The sequence below is a fragment of the Camellia sinensis genome, chromosome 15 (genome assembly GCF_055761805.1).
Source record: "Camellia sinensis isolate YWXY chromosome 15, ASM5576180v1, whole genome shotgun sequence".
NCBI lineage: Eukaryota > Viridiplantae > Streptophyta > Magnoliopsida > Ericales > Theaceae > Camellia > Camellia sinensis.
This window is the reverse complement of record NC_138975.1, coordinates 46,684,931-46,699,810: the sequence shown is the minus strand read 5'-3', so window position 1 is coordinate 46,699,810 and position 14,880 is coordinate 46,684,931. Positions and strand designations below refer to the sequence as shown.

The following is a 14,880-nucleotide window of genomic DNA, read 5'->3' as shown; positions in this document are numbered from 1 at the left end:
TTTTTCCCTTCTTCTTCTTCTTCTTCTTCTTCTTCCCTATTCTATTATGTTTTTCTCTGGTTTTGGTTGGAATCTTTCCAGCATTGTTTTTCTATTGGGTGGCATTTGAATATGATTTGCTCGCGTTTTCGTACCAACCTATTTGGGATGGAACGACTTTGCTATGATGCACTTTTGCACTATCATTTTTCTTTATTGATATTTATATTAGTGTTTTGTATTACACTATTGGCTACATCAACAAAGTTTTTATTTTGCTGATGAAAAAAAAAATTTAAAATCCACAATATCCATGCATACTAGGTTGTTGACAAGGGAGGGAGGGGTTGCTACAGTAATCCGAACACTCGCTGATTTGATATTCACTTCATATTATGCTTAACATCAATGAGTCGAATATCGATCAACCAACTTTCACTTTTGTGCATAACCCATGAATAGTGGTATCCCAAATTTAGAAGTGAATCGCAACGATGCTATGTGTGTGTGTTCATACAACCAGATGGTGAGAATGTAGAAGAAAATTATACCATCATTTTCTCTATAATTTTAATTTGAATTATAAAACCACATAACAGGTAATTTACAGAATAGTTACTCATTATCAATGGGTTATATTTACGTAACTAGATAAATTCAATAAACCAATCTATTTTTTGTCTCACTCTACATTTCCCTATACTCTAACAGGCCCAAGCCAACAACTATGAGAAACATGTTATCTACACAAACAAATGAAGAAAAACCAGTTCGTTTTCCTAATACTGAATTGACAGTGACAATGACCAATCAACCCTCCCTGTTTCTACAATGTCCTGCAATTCCTCTGCCTCCAATGGCATGTTGCTCCAATCATCCGAAAGGCAAGAAGAACTGATTGTCTTTGCACCGTCTTCGTATGATAACGATGAGCAAACCCTAATTGTTTTTGCACCAAGCTTTAGTTTTTTGACCCTCAATTCCTAATCATCTGGAAAGTAAGATAGATTACGTTCATCATCAGCCTCGTAATTTGACAATGACAATGTAGATGTCGAACAACACTTCTCCTCAAAATCATCCATTGGTAATTCTTCTTCATTGTCTTCGTTGTCCTTGCCCAATCCGGCCACAAAAGGGTGATTCAAGAGCATCTGAGCAATCAATCTATCCATAGCTTTTCCAGCAAAACAACCCTTCAAAAAGTCTATTGCTCCATCTGATACCTCATTTTCATTGGGTAGTTTGAGCAGTCCATGCCCTTTACCAATGTCAGAGAGAATATCCTCAACTTTTGAATCTTGTTTCCATCCCACAAAGACTTCCCAGTTAACATCTCAAACACAATGCAGCCAACATCCTATAAATTAGAAGAGGGAGTCTTTTGTTGTAGCCCTCTATCAACCACCGTCTCTGGCGACAAATATCGAATATTTCCTCTCCATTTATAAGATTTTGATGTTGTCATCATTTGCTTTTTTGTGTTTGCCAACCCAAAATCACCATTCTTAGCCACATAATTAGTTTCAGTCCTAGTAGTTATACTAACTGGAGCAATTATGATATTTTCAGGCTTTAGAGCACGGTGAACATAACCAGAGCTATGAACACAATCAAGACCTTCAAGAATATGCCTTGTATTGCGCCTAACATCAGATTCAGGAAATCCTCTGCCACCACTTTTCCTGATCAAATCAGCTAGGGTTTCGTCTTAGCCAAAATGCAAGAGAAGGTTATAAATGATGCAATTGCAATCACCGGTCATAACTTCTCCGTCAAAGCAACGATAGATATGTAGGGACAAGCATGGAAGTTGTTAAGAATCATTGCTTCTCTCTGAAGCATAGCAGAATCAGAAACCTCTGCAGACGTCACAACCATTAGTATAGGCAAGTGGGTGAGTCTCCACTTGGGTTTCTTCAGAGTCGCCAAATAAACCGGTCCGCTGCTTGATTTTCCGATGATGGGCCCTCTGAACCACAGTTTTCCATCGCCATAGACACTTTTCTTGATCTCAAGTTCCTCATGCTTCCTCTTGATCAATACCATCTTCACAAAGACTGCTTGCTGTTTGTGTTGTTTAGAGAATATTGAATTGATGTGAATTTTTCGGGGCTTTTCCTTTTGCATCTTATTTCCCTTCTGAACGGATTTCTTAAATTACGCTAAAACGCTATTACAAATCGCGTTTTCACTATTTGGAGCTCAAAATCTGATGAATAGTGAAAGCGTTATTGTAAAACGCACTTTTAATTAATAAATCGCTGTTTCAAATCGCGCTTTTAACATAAATTTTTTTTTTTAAAGAAAACGCTATTTGAAATAGTACTTTCACTGTGTATATAATTTATTTATTTATTTATTTTTATAGAAAACGTTATTTCAAATAACGTTTCTACTGTTGAAACATTAACCAAAACCAACCCACCCTCCCACACACCCACACACCCACACACACCCAACCCACACTCTGAGGCATTGAAATAATATAATTTTTGTAATTTTCGTAAATATAAATCATTTTTAGGTTATGGATGGTTTGATTTATAACACGTATGTAAGGATAAGAATTTTTATAATCAAAAATAATTTTTGCAATTTTTATAATCAAAAATAATTTTTGCAATTTTTATAATAAAAAATATTTTATAAATTACCAAAAATAATTTATAATACGTATGTATCATAAAATTTTTTATAATAATTTATAATACATATGTATTTACTTTAAATAAATTATATATAATACGTATGTATTATATATATAATTTTTATATATTTACTTTACATAAATTATTTTTGATACGTATGTATTATATATATACTTTAAATAAATTATTAATAAATATATAATAATTATTTTATAAAATAAATTATTAATAAAATTTTAGAGCCCTGCTGGAGACCCCAGTAGGGAAGGACCCCCAGCACCCCCACCTCCACGTGGGGGGGCTGGCAATGGAAGGAAAACCAAAAAAAAAAAAAAAAAAAAAAAAAATTATTTTGGACCAATCAGGAGAGACCCCAGTACCCACTGGGGGTCTCATGCATTTTCCAAAATTTTATAACACGTATGTATTATAAAATTTTTTATAATAATTTATAATACGTATTTATTATTTAAATCTTTACATTTTTTATTTAAAATTTTTTACAGTAAACCCATCTTCACATTTTATAATACGTATGTATTATTCAAAAATAATTTATAAAAATTTATAATTAATACGTATGTAAATAATTTAATACGTATTTTCACATTTACATTTACAGTAAACCCATCTTCATATTTACATACGTATGGTTTAAGGGTAAAAATTTTGATAAATGATAAATCAAATCATCCATAACCTAAAATTTTTTACCCTTACATACGTATGGTTTAAATAATTTATAAAAATTATTGCCATACGTATGTAAAAATTGATTATAAAAATTGCAAAAATTATTTATAAATTGATTATAATCTTTATAAATTATTTAAAAATATATAATAAATAATTATTAATAAAAATTATAATCAATTTATTTTATAAAGTAATCAATTTATTTTACAATCAATAATTTTTATTAATAATTTATTTTCTAAAATAATTATTATATATTTATTAATAATTTATTTAAAGTAAATATATAAATATATAAAAATTATATATATAATACATACGTATCAAAAATAATTTATTTAAAGTAAATATATAAAAATTATATATATAATACATACGTATTATAAATAATTTATTTAAAGTAAATACATACGTATTATAAAAAATTTTATAATACATACGTATTATAAATTATTTTTGATAATTTATAAATTATTTTTGATTATAAAAATTGCAAAATTTATTTTTGATTATAAAAATTTTTACCCTTCCATACGTGTTATAAATCAAACCATCCATAACCTAAAAATGATTTATATTTATGAAAATTATAAAAATTATATTATTTCAATGCTTCAGAGTGTGGGTTGGGTGTGTGTGGGTGTGTGCGTATGTCAGAGGGTGGGTTGGTTTTGGTTTATGTTTCAACAGTAGAAACGTTATTTGAAATAACGTTTTCTAAAAAAAAAAAATAAAAAAAATTATATGTACAGTGAAAGCGCTATTTCAAATAGCGTTTTATTTAGAAAAAAATTTTTTATGTTAAAAGCACGATTTAAAACAGCGATTTATTAATTAAAAGCGCATTTTACAATAGCGCTTTCACTATTCATCAAATTTTGGGCTCCAAACAGTGAAAGTGCGATTTGTAATGGCGCTTTAGCTTAGTTTGAGAATTTCGTCCAAAGTAGGCCTAGTTTGGGAAATAGGATGCAAAAGAGGCTTAGTTTGGGAAAAGGCTCAAATTTTTCTTATTACTATGTAGGTATTTATAGGATTTGGACTTGGGGTTTTGGGATTTGGTAGATAATGTGGAATTTTGTTTCCAAATCGGAGTAGGTTTGAAGTCTGTAAATAGGGGAGACTAAGGGCTATTTTGGGAAGTTAGTTTTTAGTCACTTTTTTTGGTTTGTAACAAAAGTTAAAAGTTGGTTTTTTTGTCTTTTTTATTTTATTTTATTTGGGAAGTTGGTTTTTAGCCAATGGTAAAATTATAATTTTACCCTCATGGGTCAAAATGTGTTACATAGGTGAAGTTATAAATATTTTAAATAAATGAGAATAGTTTGGTCATTTTATTATGATTTGACATCATAAACAAACATTAATCAAAAAAGTCAAAAGTTACTTTTACCAACTTCTCAAATCATTTATCTAAAAAAGTAAAAAATTTAATTAAAAGTCAAAAAATTATTTTTTACCATCTTCCCAAAACAAATCTAAGTGACATGACAGTCATGTGGCTTGCTGTTTAAGAAAGTAACCTTACAGAATGGGGTTTTGTTGGGTTGGTGGGTTTGGGTTTGAGTTTTTTGAGTTTGGATACCGGACCCAATCAGTTGCATCCGGATTTAATTTAGAAAATTCTATTCCCACAAAAATTTTATACAAAAATAAAATAAAGAAAAATATTTCGTTATTATTTTTATGTGGGTAAATTATATCATCAAATTTGTCTTTTGTGTTAATTTCATCCTTTTGTTCTAGTTGCATTGATTTTATTTTTAATTTGTCACAATGTGTCAAATCAATACTATTTATGTTTATAGTCTACTTCATTTGCCTTTTATTACAATTTTAATTGCATTAATTTTACCTATTAACCTTGCACAAAAAATCTATCGGATAATAAACTTGATTAAAATTAAAGTCAAATAGTCAATTCGCTACTCTCAAAGTAATTAAAAATGGTTCATTTCCTTTTAAATGAACCATTTTGTCTTTAATTTTTATCTAATTTTTTTAATATATATTATTAATTAAATTAAATTAACAGATTATAAAAAAATAAAGGAGTTGATGCAATAGAGCTTTGAGGGGCAAATTAACACAATAACTAAACTATAAACTATAAGGACTATGGAATTAATTTGTCCTTTTTATAAATAAAAGTAATTTTTTATGGATGTTTGTTTTTAAAGGAAATGTCCATATCATTCTACACAAAAATTTTATGGAAGTTTTTTATTTTTGGTTTATCAATATCTGAATGTGTTTTTAAAATTTTAATAGAGATGTATTAAAAATAAGGATGTTGCTTCAATCCAGTGTAATTGAAAGGTCTAGTTTGAGTTATTTTCGAGCCACCATTGGTGAAGAGGTTACGAATGGTGAGAATGGCGAAATGGTATATAATTTGTTGGTGAAGTATGATTCTGGTGGAACCCTAGCTGATTTGATCAAGAAATCGGGTGGCTGTGGGTTGCCTGAATCCGATGTAAGGTACTACGCGAGGTCTATTCTTCGTGGTCTCAATCACATTCATCAGTGTGGTTATGTTCACTGTGATTTAAAGCCTGAAAATATACTCCTTGTGCCTAATACAACTGGTACTGGTACCAAATTTAAGGTGAAAATTGGTGATTTTGGATCCTTACTGGAGAGGAACTCCAATGTATCTTTCTCCTGAAGTAGTTGTCGATAATATTCAAGAGCCTCACTCTGATATTTGGGCTTTTGGGTGTATTGTGCTTGAGATGCTAACGGGAAAGCCTCCCTGGGTTGGGAAGGAAGATCTTGATGCTGAGGTTCTTCTTCGTAAGATTGGCGAAGGTCATGAATTGCCTAAAGTTCCGAGTGAGGTATCAAAAGAGTGGAGGGAGTTTTTGAAGGGTTGTTTTGCGAGGAAGTCTATGTATAGATTGACAGCTGAAATGCTCTTGAATCACTCATTTGTAGAAGGGTTAGTTGAGGATGATGGAGAAATTGAAGAGGGTGAAGAGATTTTAGTTCCAGATGAGGTTGGTTTGTCGTTTATGTTATACGAGACTGATGAGGAGTGCAGTTATTCCTCATCTTCAGAAGAGTTCTTTCTTCTGAAGATGAGATATCAATAGCAATTAATGAGATATTTCATTTCAACGTGTCATTTTTTGTTGAATTTCTATTAAATTTAATTACTCTGCTACATTATTAATGCAAAGAAATTGGTTTGTTGCCCCATTTTTGAAATACAAGGAATTATACAATTTAAGTGTTAACTGAAGTGGATGTTGTGATATCTAGTAGCATTGATGATTGCTGGTTTATACTGTCTCCGTCCCATTTTATGTGTCCTAGTTGACTTTGCTATAAAAAAAATCCCTTAAATTTTGACTGGTTAAATTGCAAGAATGTCAATTGTAATTGAAATTGTATTTAAATATAGTTTGAAATAAGGAAGTAATGGTTAAAATTTTTTAACTTCTCAAACTAGGACACATAAAATGAATTTTCAAAAATGGGAAGTTGGAAACATAAAATGAGATGGAGAGAGTATTATAAAATTTTAATTATCATTTTTCTGGACAAAACATCTATTTTTCTTGCATCCTAATTTGCTTTATTCTTAACAGGGAATAATGTTTTGGTGTTTCCCACTTTTGAAGTCTTGTCAATTTTCAATTTTCCTCAAAATACAATTGTCTCAATTAAATTATTTGGATTATTGCTTCTGTAAGGGGCTTTATTGGGTTTGTAATCAACTAAATTTTTTAACTTGAGCTCCTATTTTGTTGCAAATAGAGAGAAGTTGGGAATTAGTTAACCGATTGGTGTGTGCATTAACTCTAGTACTAATTAAGTGTACCCATTTGCATTTTTAAGTAGAATTTACTATGGAAGGACTCAAGGACTTCAGTTCATCAATATTGATATACCATTTTTTTAATGATGCTAACTTGTTAAGTGTTTATCTCACCAGGCAATTTTGAAAATGGTCATTTCAGTGATGCTACATGCATGTGTTATTTGTTTGGAAAATGTCTCGTAGCTCAAATTTTGTGGTTCAAAAGTGGCTCAAATGGCCAAAACGACGTCGTTTTGGCCATTTTTATGTTGTTATGTACTCAAAACGACGTCGTTTTGGCCATTTGAGCCACTTTTGAGCCACAAAATTTGAGCTACGTAGCATTGTCGTGTTTGTTTTGTCCTAGTTAAATAGTTAACCAAATTGACGGTGTTAAATTTGGGAAAGAGGGCATGAATGATCTAATCTGGTACAATTGCAGACCTTATAAATGTCGAGATCTGCATTACAAGTTATGAAACTTGGTCCTTATGGACTTATGACGTAAGGAAATTTGTTTGGTCTGGTTCAGTCATCTACAGCCAAGAACTACTAGATTTTGAGGTCTGATGGATTAAAGTTATCAGGACTTTTCGTGCTACGAATTTTGTCTGGCAATGTTACAGCACTTCATCACATCAAACGCTTCATCTTTTATGTTCTCTTCTCATCTTCTTTGTGGCATTTCATAGGAATTATGAGATCCCCTTTTCATGTATACTGCAGTTTTAAAGAAAAAATGCAGCAAACTGTTATCTACTACATTATAATGTTCTTTTTTCATCCTATTGCTAACCCATATGCTAACCCTCTAAGGCTCTAGTTGATTGCTGAGAAGACACAGTAAGAGGAAACTTGTTCTGAATCTTAAACGATAATGAAAGGCTCATAGAAAGGTTCCATGCTGCGCTTGGCCTTCCTTCCCAACAAATGGTCCAAATAACCTCAAGATCAAAGGAAAAGTGAAAGAAATCTGTCAACAAATGAACAGAGGACACAACAACCTATTGTTTCTTATTCATCTTTACGAGGTAGGCACAGGAACTATTCTGCAGACCTTATGCAGAAACCTTCTCTCCCTCCCTCCCTCCCTCCCTCCCTCTCTCTCTCTCTCTCTCTCTCTCTCTCTTGTTTTGTTTTGTTTTTGTTTTTGTTTTTGTTTTTGTTTTTGTTTTTGAAGGGGTTTAGGAAAATCATTTCTACGTTCTCAAGAAATGGGATCAGTGAGGTTTCATAAATGAAATTTGCAACATCGTCTGTCATATGCGATTTAGTTAATTGTAAATATTTTGTTTGTTGAATTGATTTCCTTTTGGCCTGTGTGTGGAGTCATGCCCCAAGGAAGTAGTCTATTACCGAGATAAATCTGCACTTGTCTGACCTTATGCTACATTCAGTGGCGAAGATATGGTGAAGACACCATGGATCCTTCTCTCTCTCTTTCTTTTCTAATTGCTACTAGAACACACGTATCCTCATAGCAACCATTCCTACCCCAAGTGTCACCTATATCCTCTTTTTTTTTTTTTTTTTTTTTTTTTGCCTTTGCTTTAAGTGCAACCAAACTGATCATGGATTTAATGTTACATAATTTCATAAGTCAGTAATTTGTAGCCTCATGCGTAGTTTTGTTTGAAAAAGATTCAACTTGCAGGTAGAGTTTCCAACTGAATTTATTATTGTTCATGTGTGGTACTATTATAGTAGAGGTCATTTAAGGAAAGAGTTGTAGACGACTTTCATATCAACTTACTCATATGGCATATCAATTTCGTAAACCAGCCTCAGCATAGTTCTTAAAGTGAGTTGCATCTTCTTTGTTCGTTTTCTTATTTCTTTCAATAAACTCTTGTCAAGGGGTCTGAAAATGGAAACGGGCATTGGTAGCCCTGGAACACGGGCTTGGTTAACAGGATGGATGAACTAAAACTATTCTCTCTCTCTCTCTCTCTCAAATCCTGTAGCAGAGATCATTAGGAAGTCCCACATTTTATGTTTAAAGTGAAGTTGCAGCTGATGGTAGTAAAGTGACATTATATTTCAGAATAGTATGGTTGTAAATTTTTATGTCCTGCTATAGAAATAATTGCCTTTACCCATAGAACATTCCTTAATGGTGAATCACTTTCTATGTTGGCCTATTGTAGTTAAGAGCATGCCTTAATACTTTGTTTAGTTTCCCTCCATATCTCATTATAGTCTACTTCTGTTTTTTCCCCATTATGATTCGCATTGTGATTCACTGGTTGTGGTGTATGTGGGGCTGACCTCTTATGCATTCTTCGTTTCTTGCAAATCATCTCTGAATTATGAATAACCTGTGGTTTTCTCTGAAGACAGTTGTAAACTAAATTTTTTGGTAGTACGGGTCATTGCTGATCTGGCTAGAAAGTTTCGTCATTCCTCTCTCTCTCTCTCTCTCTCTATTCCAATGGAGGAGCAATGGCAGTCAAATCTAATTAATATTCTGGAGCTTTACAGCATCACTTCTTCTGGCAGCTTTTAATTTTAAAACTTGAGACTGAGAGGTATGCTTGTAATTCAGTTTCCTGTTTACCAAAGTAATTTTTCTTAGAATGTGTTTGGATCATGGATTTGTGTAGAGATTTGGAAAGGGAAACTGAAAAGGAGGGTGAAATGTGAATGAAATATAGTTACATTTTACTTACATTTCACACACCTTTTCCCTTTTTCTTTCCAAATCCCCACCAAAATTTATGATCCGAACACAGCCTTGGGGTATTATATTCCTTTCAGTTTCAACTATAGACCCTAGAATTTGTCTATGGAATAACAACCACTTGTCAATGGGCAAGTTAGCATGGCCATTGTCACAAGGTGCCATAAGAAACCAGAGGTGGAATGGCCTGCAAGTTAGGAATTATACATTTCATATGTAAGGAGGCTCCTTTGCAAAAGGAGATTCTGTGTACTTGATTTTTCAGTTTTTTCTTTTAATTAATTAGTACTTACTTATACTCTTTTTATTGTGTGCAATACTCTCTCTATATTCTAAATATTTTATAAATATGAATTTGGTGTACAGATTACTTTTTAGGTTTGAAGTGAAGGATCAGTAGATGCTTGAATTCAGGGATGAAATTCCATTGATGTGACACGTCTTTAGTGTTAAACTTACCAGGTGAGTTCAAGATGGCTATATCATTGATCCTGCATAAGTAGATGATAATCTTGTCAGGATAGTTTCAAAACCACTAGTTTCTATTTGTCATCACAAGTAGCTTTACTAAATTAGTAATAATATGATTGGAGTACCTAATTTATGCCATCCTTGTTGGATTTTGGCTTGTACTTCGACTGTAGAGTAAGTTTTCCTATCTAGTAATAAATATGATTGGAGTACCTAACATCATGGACTCCATGAAATCTAATACCATATTGTTAGAGGTGGTTTAGCAAGGTGACAGAAAACAAGGTAGCGTGCAGCAACACTAATTTCTGAATTGGTACCAGAGACAAAACAATACATGCAAAGCTAAATAAGTAAATAATGATTGAAATTTTGAATTAATGCTAAAGATGAAGAAGATAGGCATCATTTCATTGTAAACAATTTCTAAGCATGTTGACTATTTCTACATTTTAAGGCTCCATTAGTGGTGCAACGATAACATTATGCTTCCATGGTGCACTTTATGTTTTTTGAAAATAAAAAATAAAAAAATTGTTGTTGGCTGCATTTTTTACTCCAACATTTCAGACTACATTTTGATGCTGAGATATATTAGAACTACTGTAAGAAGACAACATGCTACATTTTGGCAGTGAGAGGCTATGTTTTTGATATATAGATTAAAATGTGCAGTTTAACCAAATGAAGACAAAATGCTGTATTTTCATTGAGGGACCAACCAAAATGTCAAATTTTGTTTGTTGGGAGCTAAAATTATATGCTTTTTTTTAGCAGGAGACGCTAACATGTTTTTTTTACTTGAGCAAAAAATTCTACGCAAGTTTCTTCATTTTGGAAGTAGAAAGATCGGATGTATTCTTTTGTCTTTGTATGTATATGTATGTTCATCCATATACTAATGTTATACTTCAGAAGATTTAGATAATAACACCACCAGTTAATCTCTTTTTCGGAGTCCAAAAAATACAAAAAAAACCTGCTCCACTACCTATATGAAGATCTTTTTTTCTTTTATAAGTTGGTGATGCCAAAATGAACAAGTTAAAAAGTAGGAAAGAAGCCTCGTGAAAGTAAGAATTAGGATTTCACCCCCTGTTGAAATGAGGACAGTGGCCTAGCGGAGGAGGATGGGTCCCAACAGTAATCCAAAGGTCGTGTTTGGCAATTGATTTTTGGTCATTTTTTTTGCTTCTTTAGAATCTAAAAAAGTTGATGTGTAGTAATTGCCTTTTTTTTTTTGTTAGTGGGAAAGTTGAGTGAATCGCTAGCTTTTTTTTAGCAGAAAACAAACAGGTTTTTGTCTTTTGATTTATTTAACTAAAAAACAACTTTTTAATAGTTTGTCACATGGCCGAACAATTGCCAATTTGATATCTACCTCATGTTAGTGATCAGTAACTTTGATTTTTCTGCACTATGTATTCAATGAATAATGGAGTCCTAATAGCAACGATGCTAATGTATTAATACTACAGATGGGGTGAATGTGAAAATTTTTGTAGTGTCTGGTTCTTCGAATTTTAATTTTACACCATACCTACTTAATATGTCAATGGGTTATATTTATGTAAATGCATAAACTCAATAAACAAAACCATTTTCTTCTCTCACTATACATTTCTCTCTAACTCGGCAGGGCCAACACTACTGAACACATTTTATGGCAGTACACACAGGCGAAGAAGAACTAGTTCATCATCATCCTAATAATGTACTGACAATGTCAAATAAACGCTCCCAGGCTCTGCAATTTCCTCCAATTCCTCAGCCTCCAATGGCATGTTGCTCCAACGATCCGAAAAGAAAGAACTGAGTCCAGCGTCATCTACTGCATCATATGATGAGGACGAGCAAACCCTAGCTGCCACTCCATCCACCTTTGGTTTTTTGATCACCCTAAAGTTCCAATAATCTGGGAAGGCATATGAACTGAGTTCATCATCAGTCTCGTAGTATGACAACGATGGCGAGCAATCCTTCTCCTCAGAATCCTCCACAGATAATTCTTCTTCATCCTCTCCGCTATCCTTGCCCAATCCGGCCACAAAAGGGAGATCCAAGAGCATCTGTGCAGTCAATCTATCCGTAGCTTTCCCAGCAAAACAACCCTTCAAAAAGTCCATTGCCTCCTCTGATACCTCAGTCTCACCAGGTAGTTTGAGCACTCCATGCCCTTTACCAATCTCAGAGAGAATGTCCTCAACTTCTGAATCTTGTTTCCCATCCCACACAGACTTCCCAGTTAACATCTCAAACACAATCAACCCAAGAGCCCAAACATCAGAGGGAGGCTCTTGTTGTAGCCCTTTATCAACCACTGTCTCCGGTGACGAATACTGGAGACTTCCTCTCAGTTTATAAGATATTGGCATTCTGAATATCTTCCTCGCTTGCTCTGATTTCTTTGCCAACCCAAAATCACCAATCTTTGCGATATATTCAGTGCCAGTACTAGTAATGATCGGAACAATGATGATATTCTCAGGCTTTAGAGCACGGTGAACATAACCAGCACTGTGAACACAATCAAGACCTTCAAGAATATACCTTGTGTAGCGCCTAACATCAGATTCAGGCAATCCGTTGCCACCAGTTTTCTTGGCCACATCAGCTAGGGTTCCACCAGAACCATACTCCAACAGAAGGTTATATACCATCCGATTGCGATCACTGGTGAAAACCTCTTCCCCAAAGCAACGATAGATGTAGGGACAAGCATGGAAGTTCCTAAGAACAAGTGCTTCCCTCTGAAGCAAAGCCGAATCAGAAACCTCAGCGGACTTGACAGCCATTAGTACAGGCAAGTGGGTGAGTCTCCACTTGGGTTTCTTCAAAGTCGCCAAATAAACCGGTCCGCTGCTTGATTTTCCGATGATGGACCCTCTGAACCACTTGTTTCCATCGCCATAGACACTTTTCTTGATCTCGAGCTCCTCGTGCTTCCTCTTCATCAATACCATCTTCACAAAGACTGTTTGTTGTTTGTGTTCTTCACAGAATATTGTTGTCAATGTTTTGTTAAAGTATTGTATGTATTTATAGGACTAGGTCTTAGGGTTTTAAGGAAATATATAATCAGAGAGAGAGAGAGAGACAGAGAGAGAGAAAGTGGGAGACTAGGATTTGATAGATAATGTAGGATTTTTACAATTTCGACTAGGATTTGAAGTCTGGGTAGAGTGAGGCACAGACAGAGGCCAACTGTGTCATGTGCCTTGCTGTTGAAGTAAACAAATCTTACAAAATAAAATGGGTTTTTGTTGGGTTGGTGGGTTTGGGTCTTGGGTTGACTTGGAACCATTTTTCTGTTTGGATTCATTATCCAGCCACCAGCTTTGGGATTATTGCTTATATTGGGCTGCAACATGTTTCATAAACCTTAATTCCCATAACATTAACCTGTGGAGAAGACATAAATACCAATTTGAAAGTTCTGTTCTAACATAAAATTTATACAAAAAAGTATAATAAAATTATTGTGACAGTTGTTTTTATAAGGATAAATTATACTTATGATTTTTGTAATTTGTCGGTTGGGTTAATTTAATCCTCTTAGTTTTAATTGTATCCAATTTTACTCTTTAATTTTTTTGTGATGCCTGAATTCAGTCAAGTTATATCCATAACCCTTGTAATTTGCATCTTGTGTTAATTAGTCCTTATAGTCTTAATTGCATCTATTTTACCTTTTTAACAATTTTTATTTTTTTTTATTTTTGTTAATCAGGAGGGAAGTACTTTATAATATGAGAAACATTTCATCAAATTGAACAATTAAAATTCACCAATAGCTAGAAAGTCCAATAGTCACCAAACTCAACAATCACCTCTAGCTAAAATTAGGAAAGACATAAAAACTATATATGCAACCTCCATATCAGGGAAAAAATAAACATCACAAAGATTATTATAAACTCCTCACACCACAAAGTGGTGCTACACAACTACTATACTAAGGGCTTGTTTGATTAGTGGAACTATAGCATAGGATTGAGATTGTTAGTCCATGAACTCACAATTCTATATTTGATTACAATTTTTATTGATTGATTACATGTACGGCAGACATTCAATTGGTTGAAATTGGCAAATGTTTAATATTGAGAGGAGCTGGGGACCATAATTTCAAGCATGAAAGAAAAAAATAAATAAAATAATGAATACATAATAAATAGTTATCTCACTAATTTAATTAGATAACTAATCATATACCAATTCATAAAATTATTAATCCTTTCACTATTAATACTGTTAATCAAACAAGGCCTAAAAGCCTTGATTACCCTTTTAATTTTTCACAACACTTCAATTCAATCCAATTGATAATATCTCTTTAGAAATTGGATTAAAATCAAGGCTAAAGTAGTCAATTTATTATTCTCAAAGTAATTAAGGGATTAGTGTGAGTGATCTATTCCCTTTTGAATGAATTATTTTGCATTTGATTTTGGTCTAATCTCTTAATAGATATTATCCGTTGCACTTAATTCATGCATTGTGTAAAATTGCAGGATGAAAGTTGATGCAATTAGAGCTTCAAGAATCAAATCGATTTGAGACAAGAAGCAAACTGCACGACTAGGGATTCAATTTGC

At 33.1% G+C, this 14,880-nt stretch overlaps 1 long non-coding RNA gene and 1 pseudogene across 2 annotated transcripts; both read left to right on the top strand.

The window, feature by feature from the left end:
* The first annotated feature begins 5,601 nt into the window (after window positions 1–5,601).
* On the top strand, window positions 5,602–7,085 carry LOC145813438 (mitogen-activated protein kinase kinase kinase 20 pseudogene; annotated as a pseudogene). The gene has a single exon (XR_014356514.1). The product of XR_014356514.1 is annotated as a mitogen-activated protein kinase kinase kinase 20 pseudogene (transcript).
* A 397-nt stretch (window positions 7,086–7,482) lies between these two features.
* On the top strand, window positions 7,483–13,549 carry LOC145812754 (uncharacterized). The gene is made up of 3 exons (XR_014356264.1): window positions 7,483–8,162; window positions 10,178–10,273; window positions 11,922–13,549. It is a non-coding gene; the product is annotated as an uncharacterized LOC145812754 (long non-coding RNA).
* The last annotated feature ends 1,331 nt before the right edge of the window (window positions 13,550–14,880 follow it).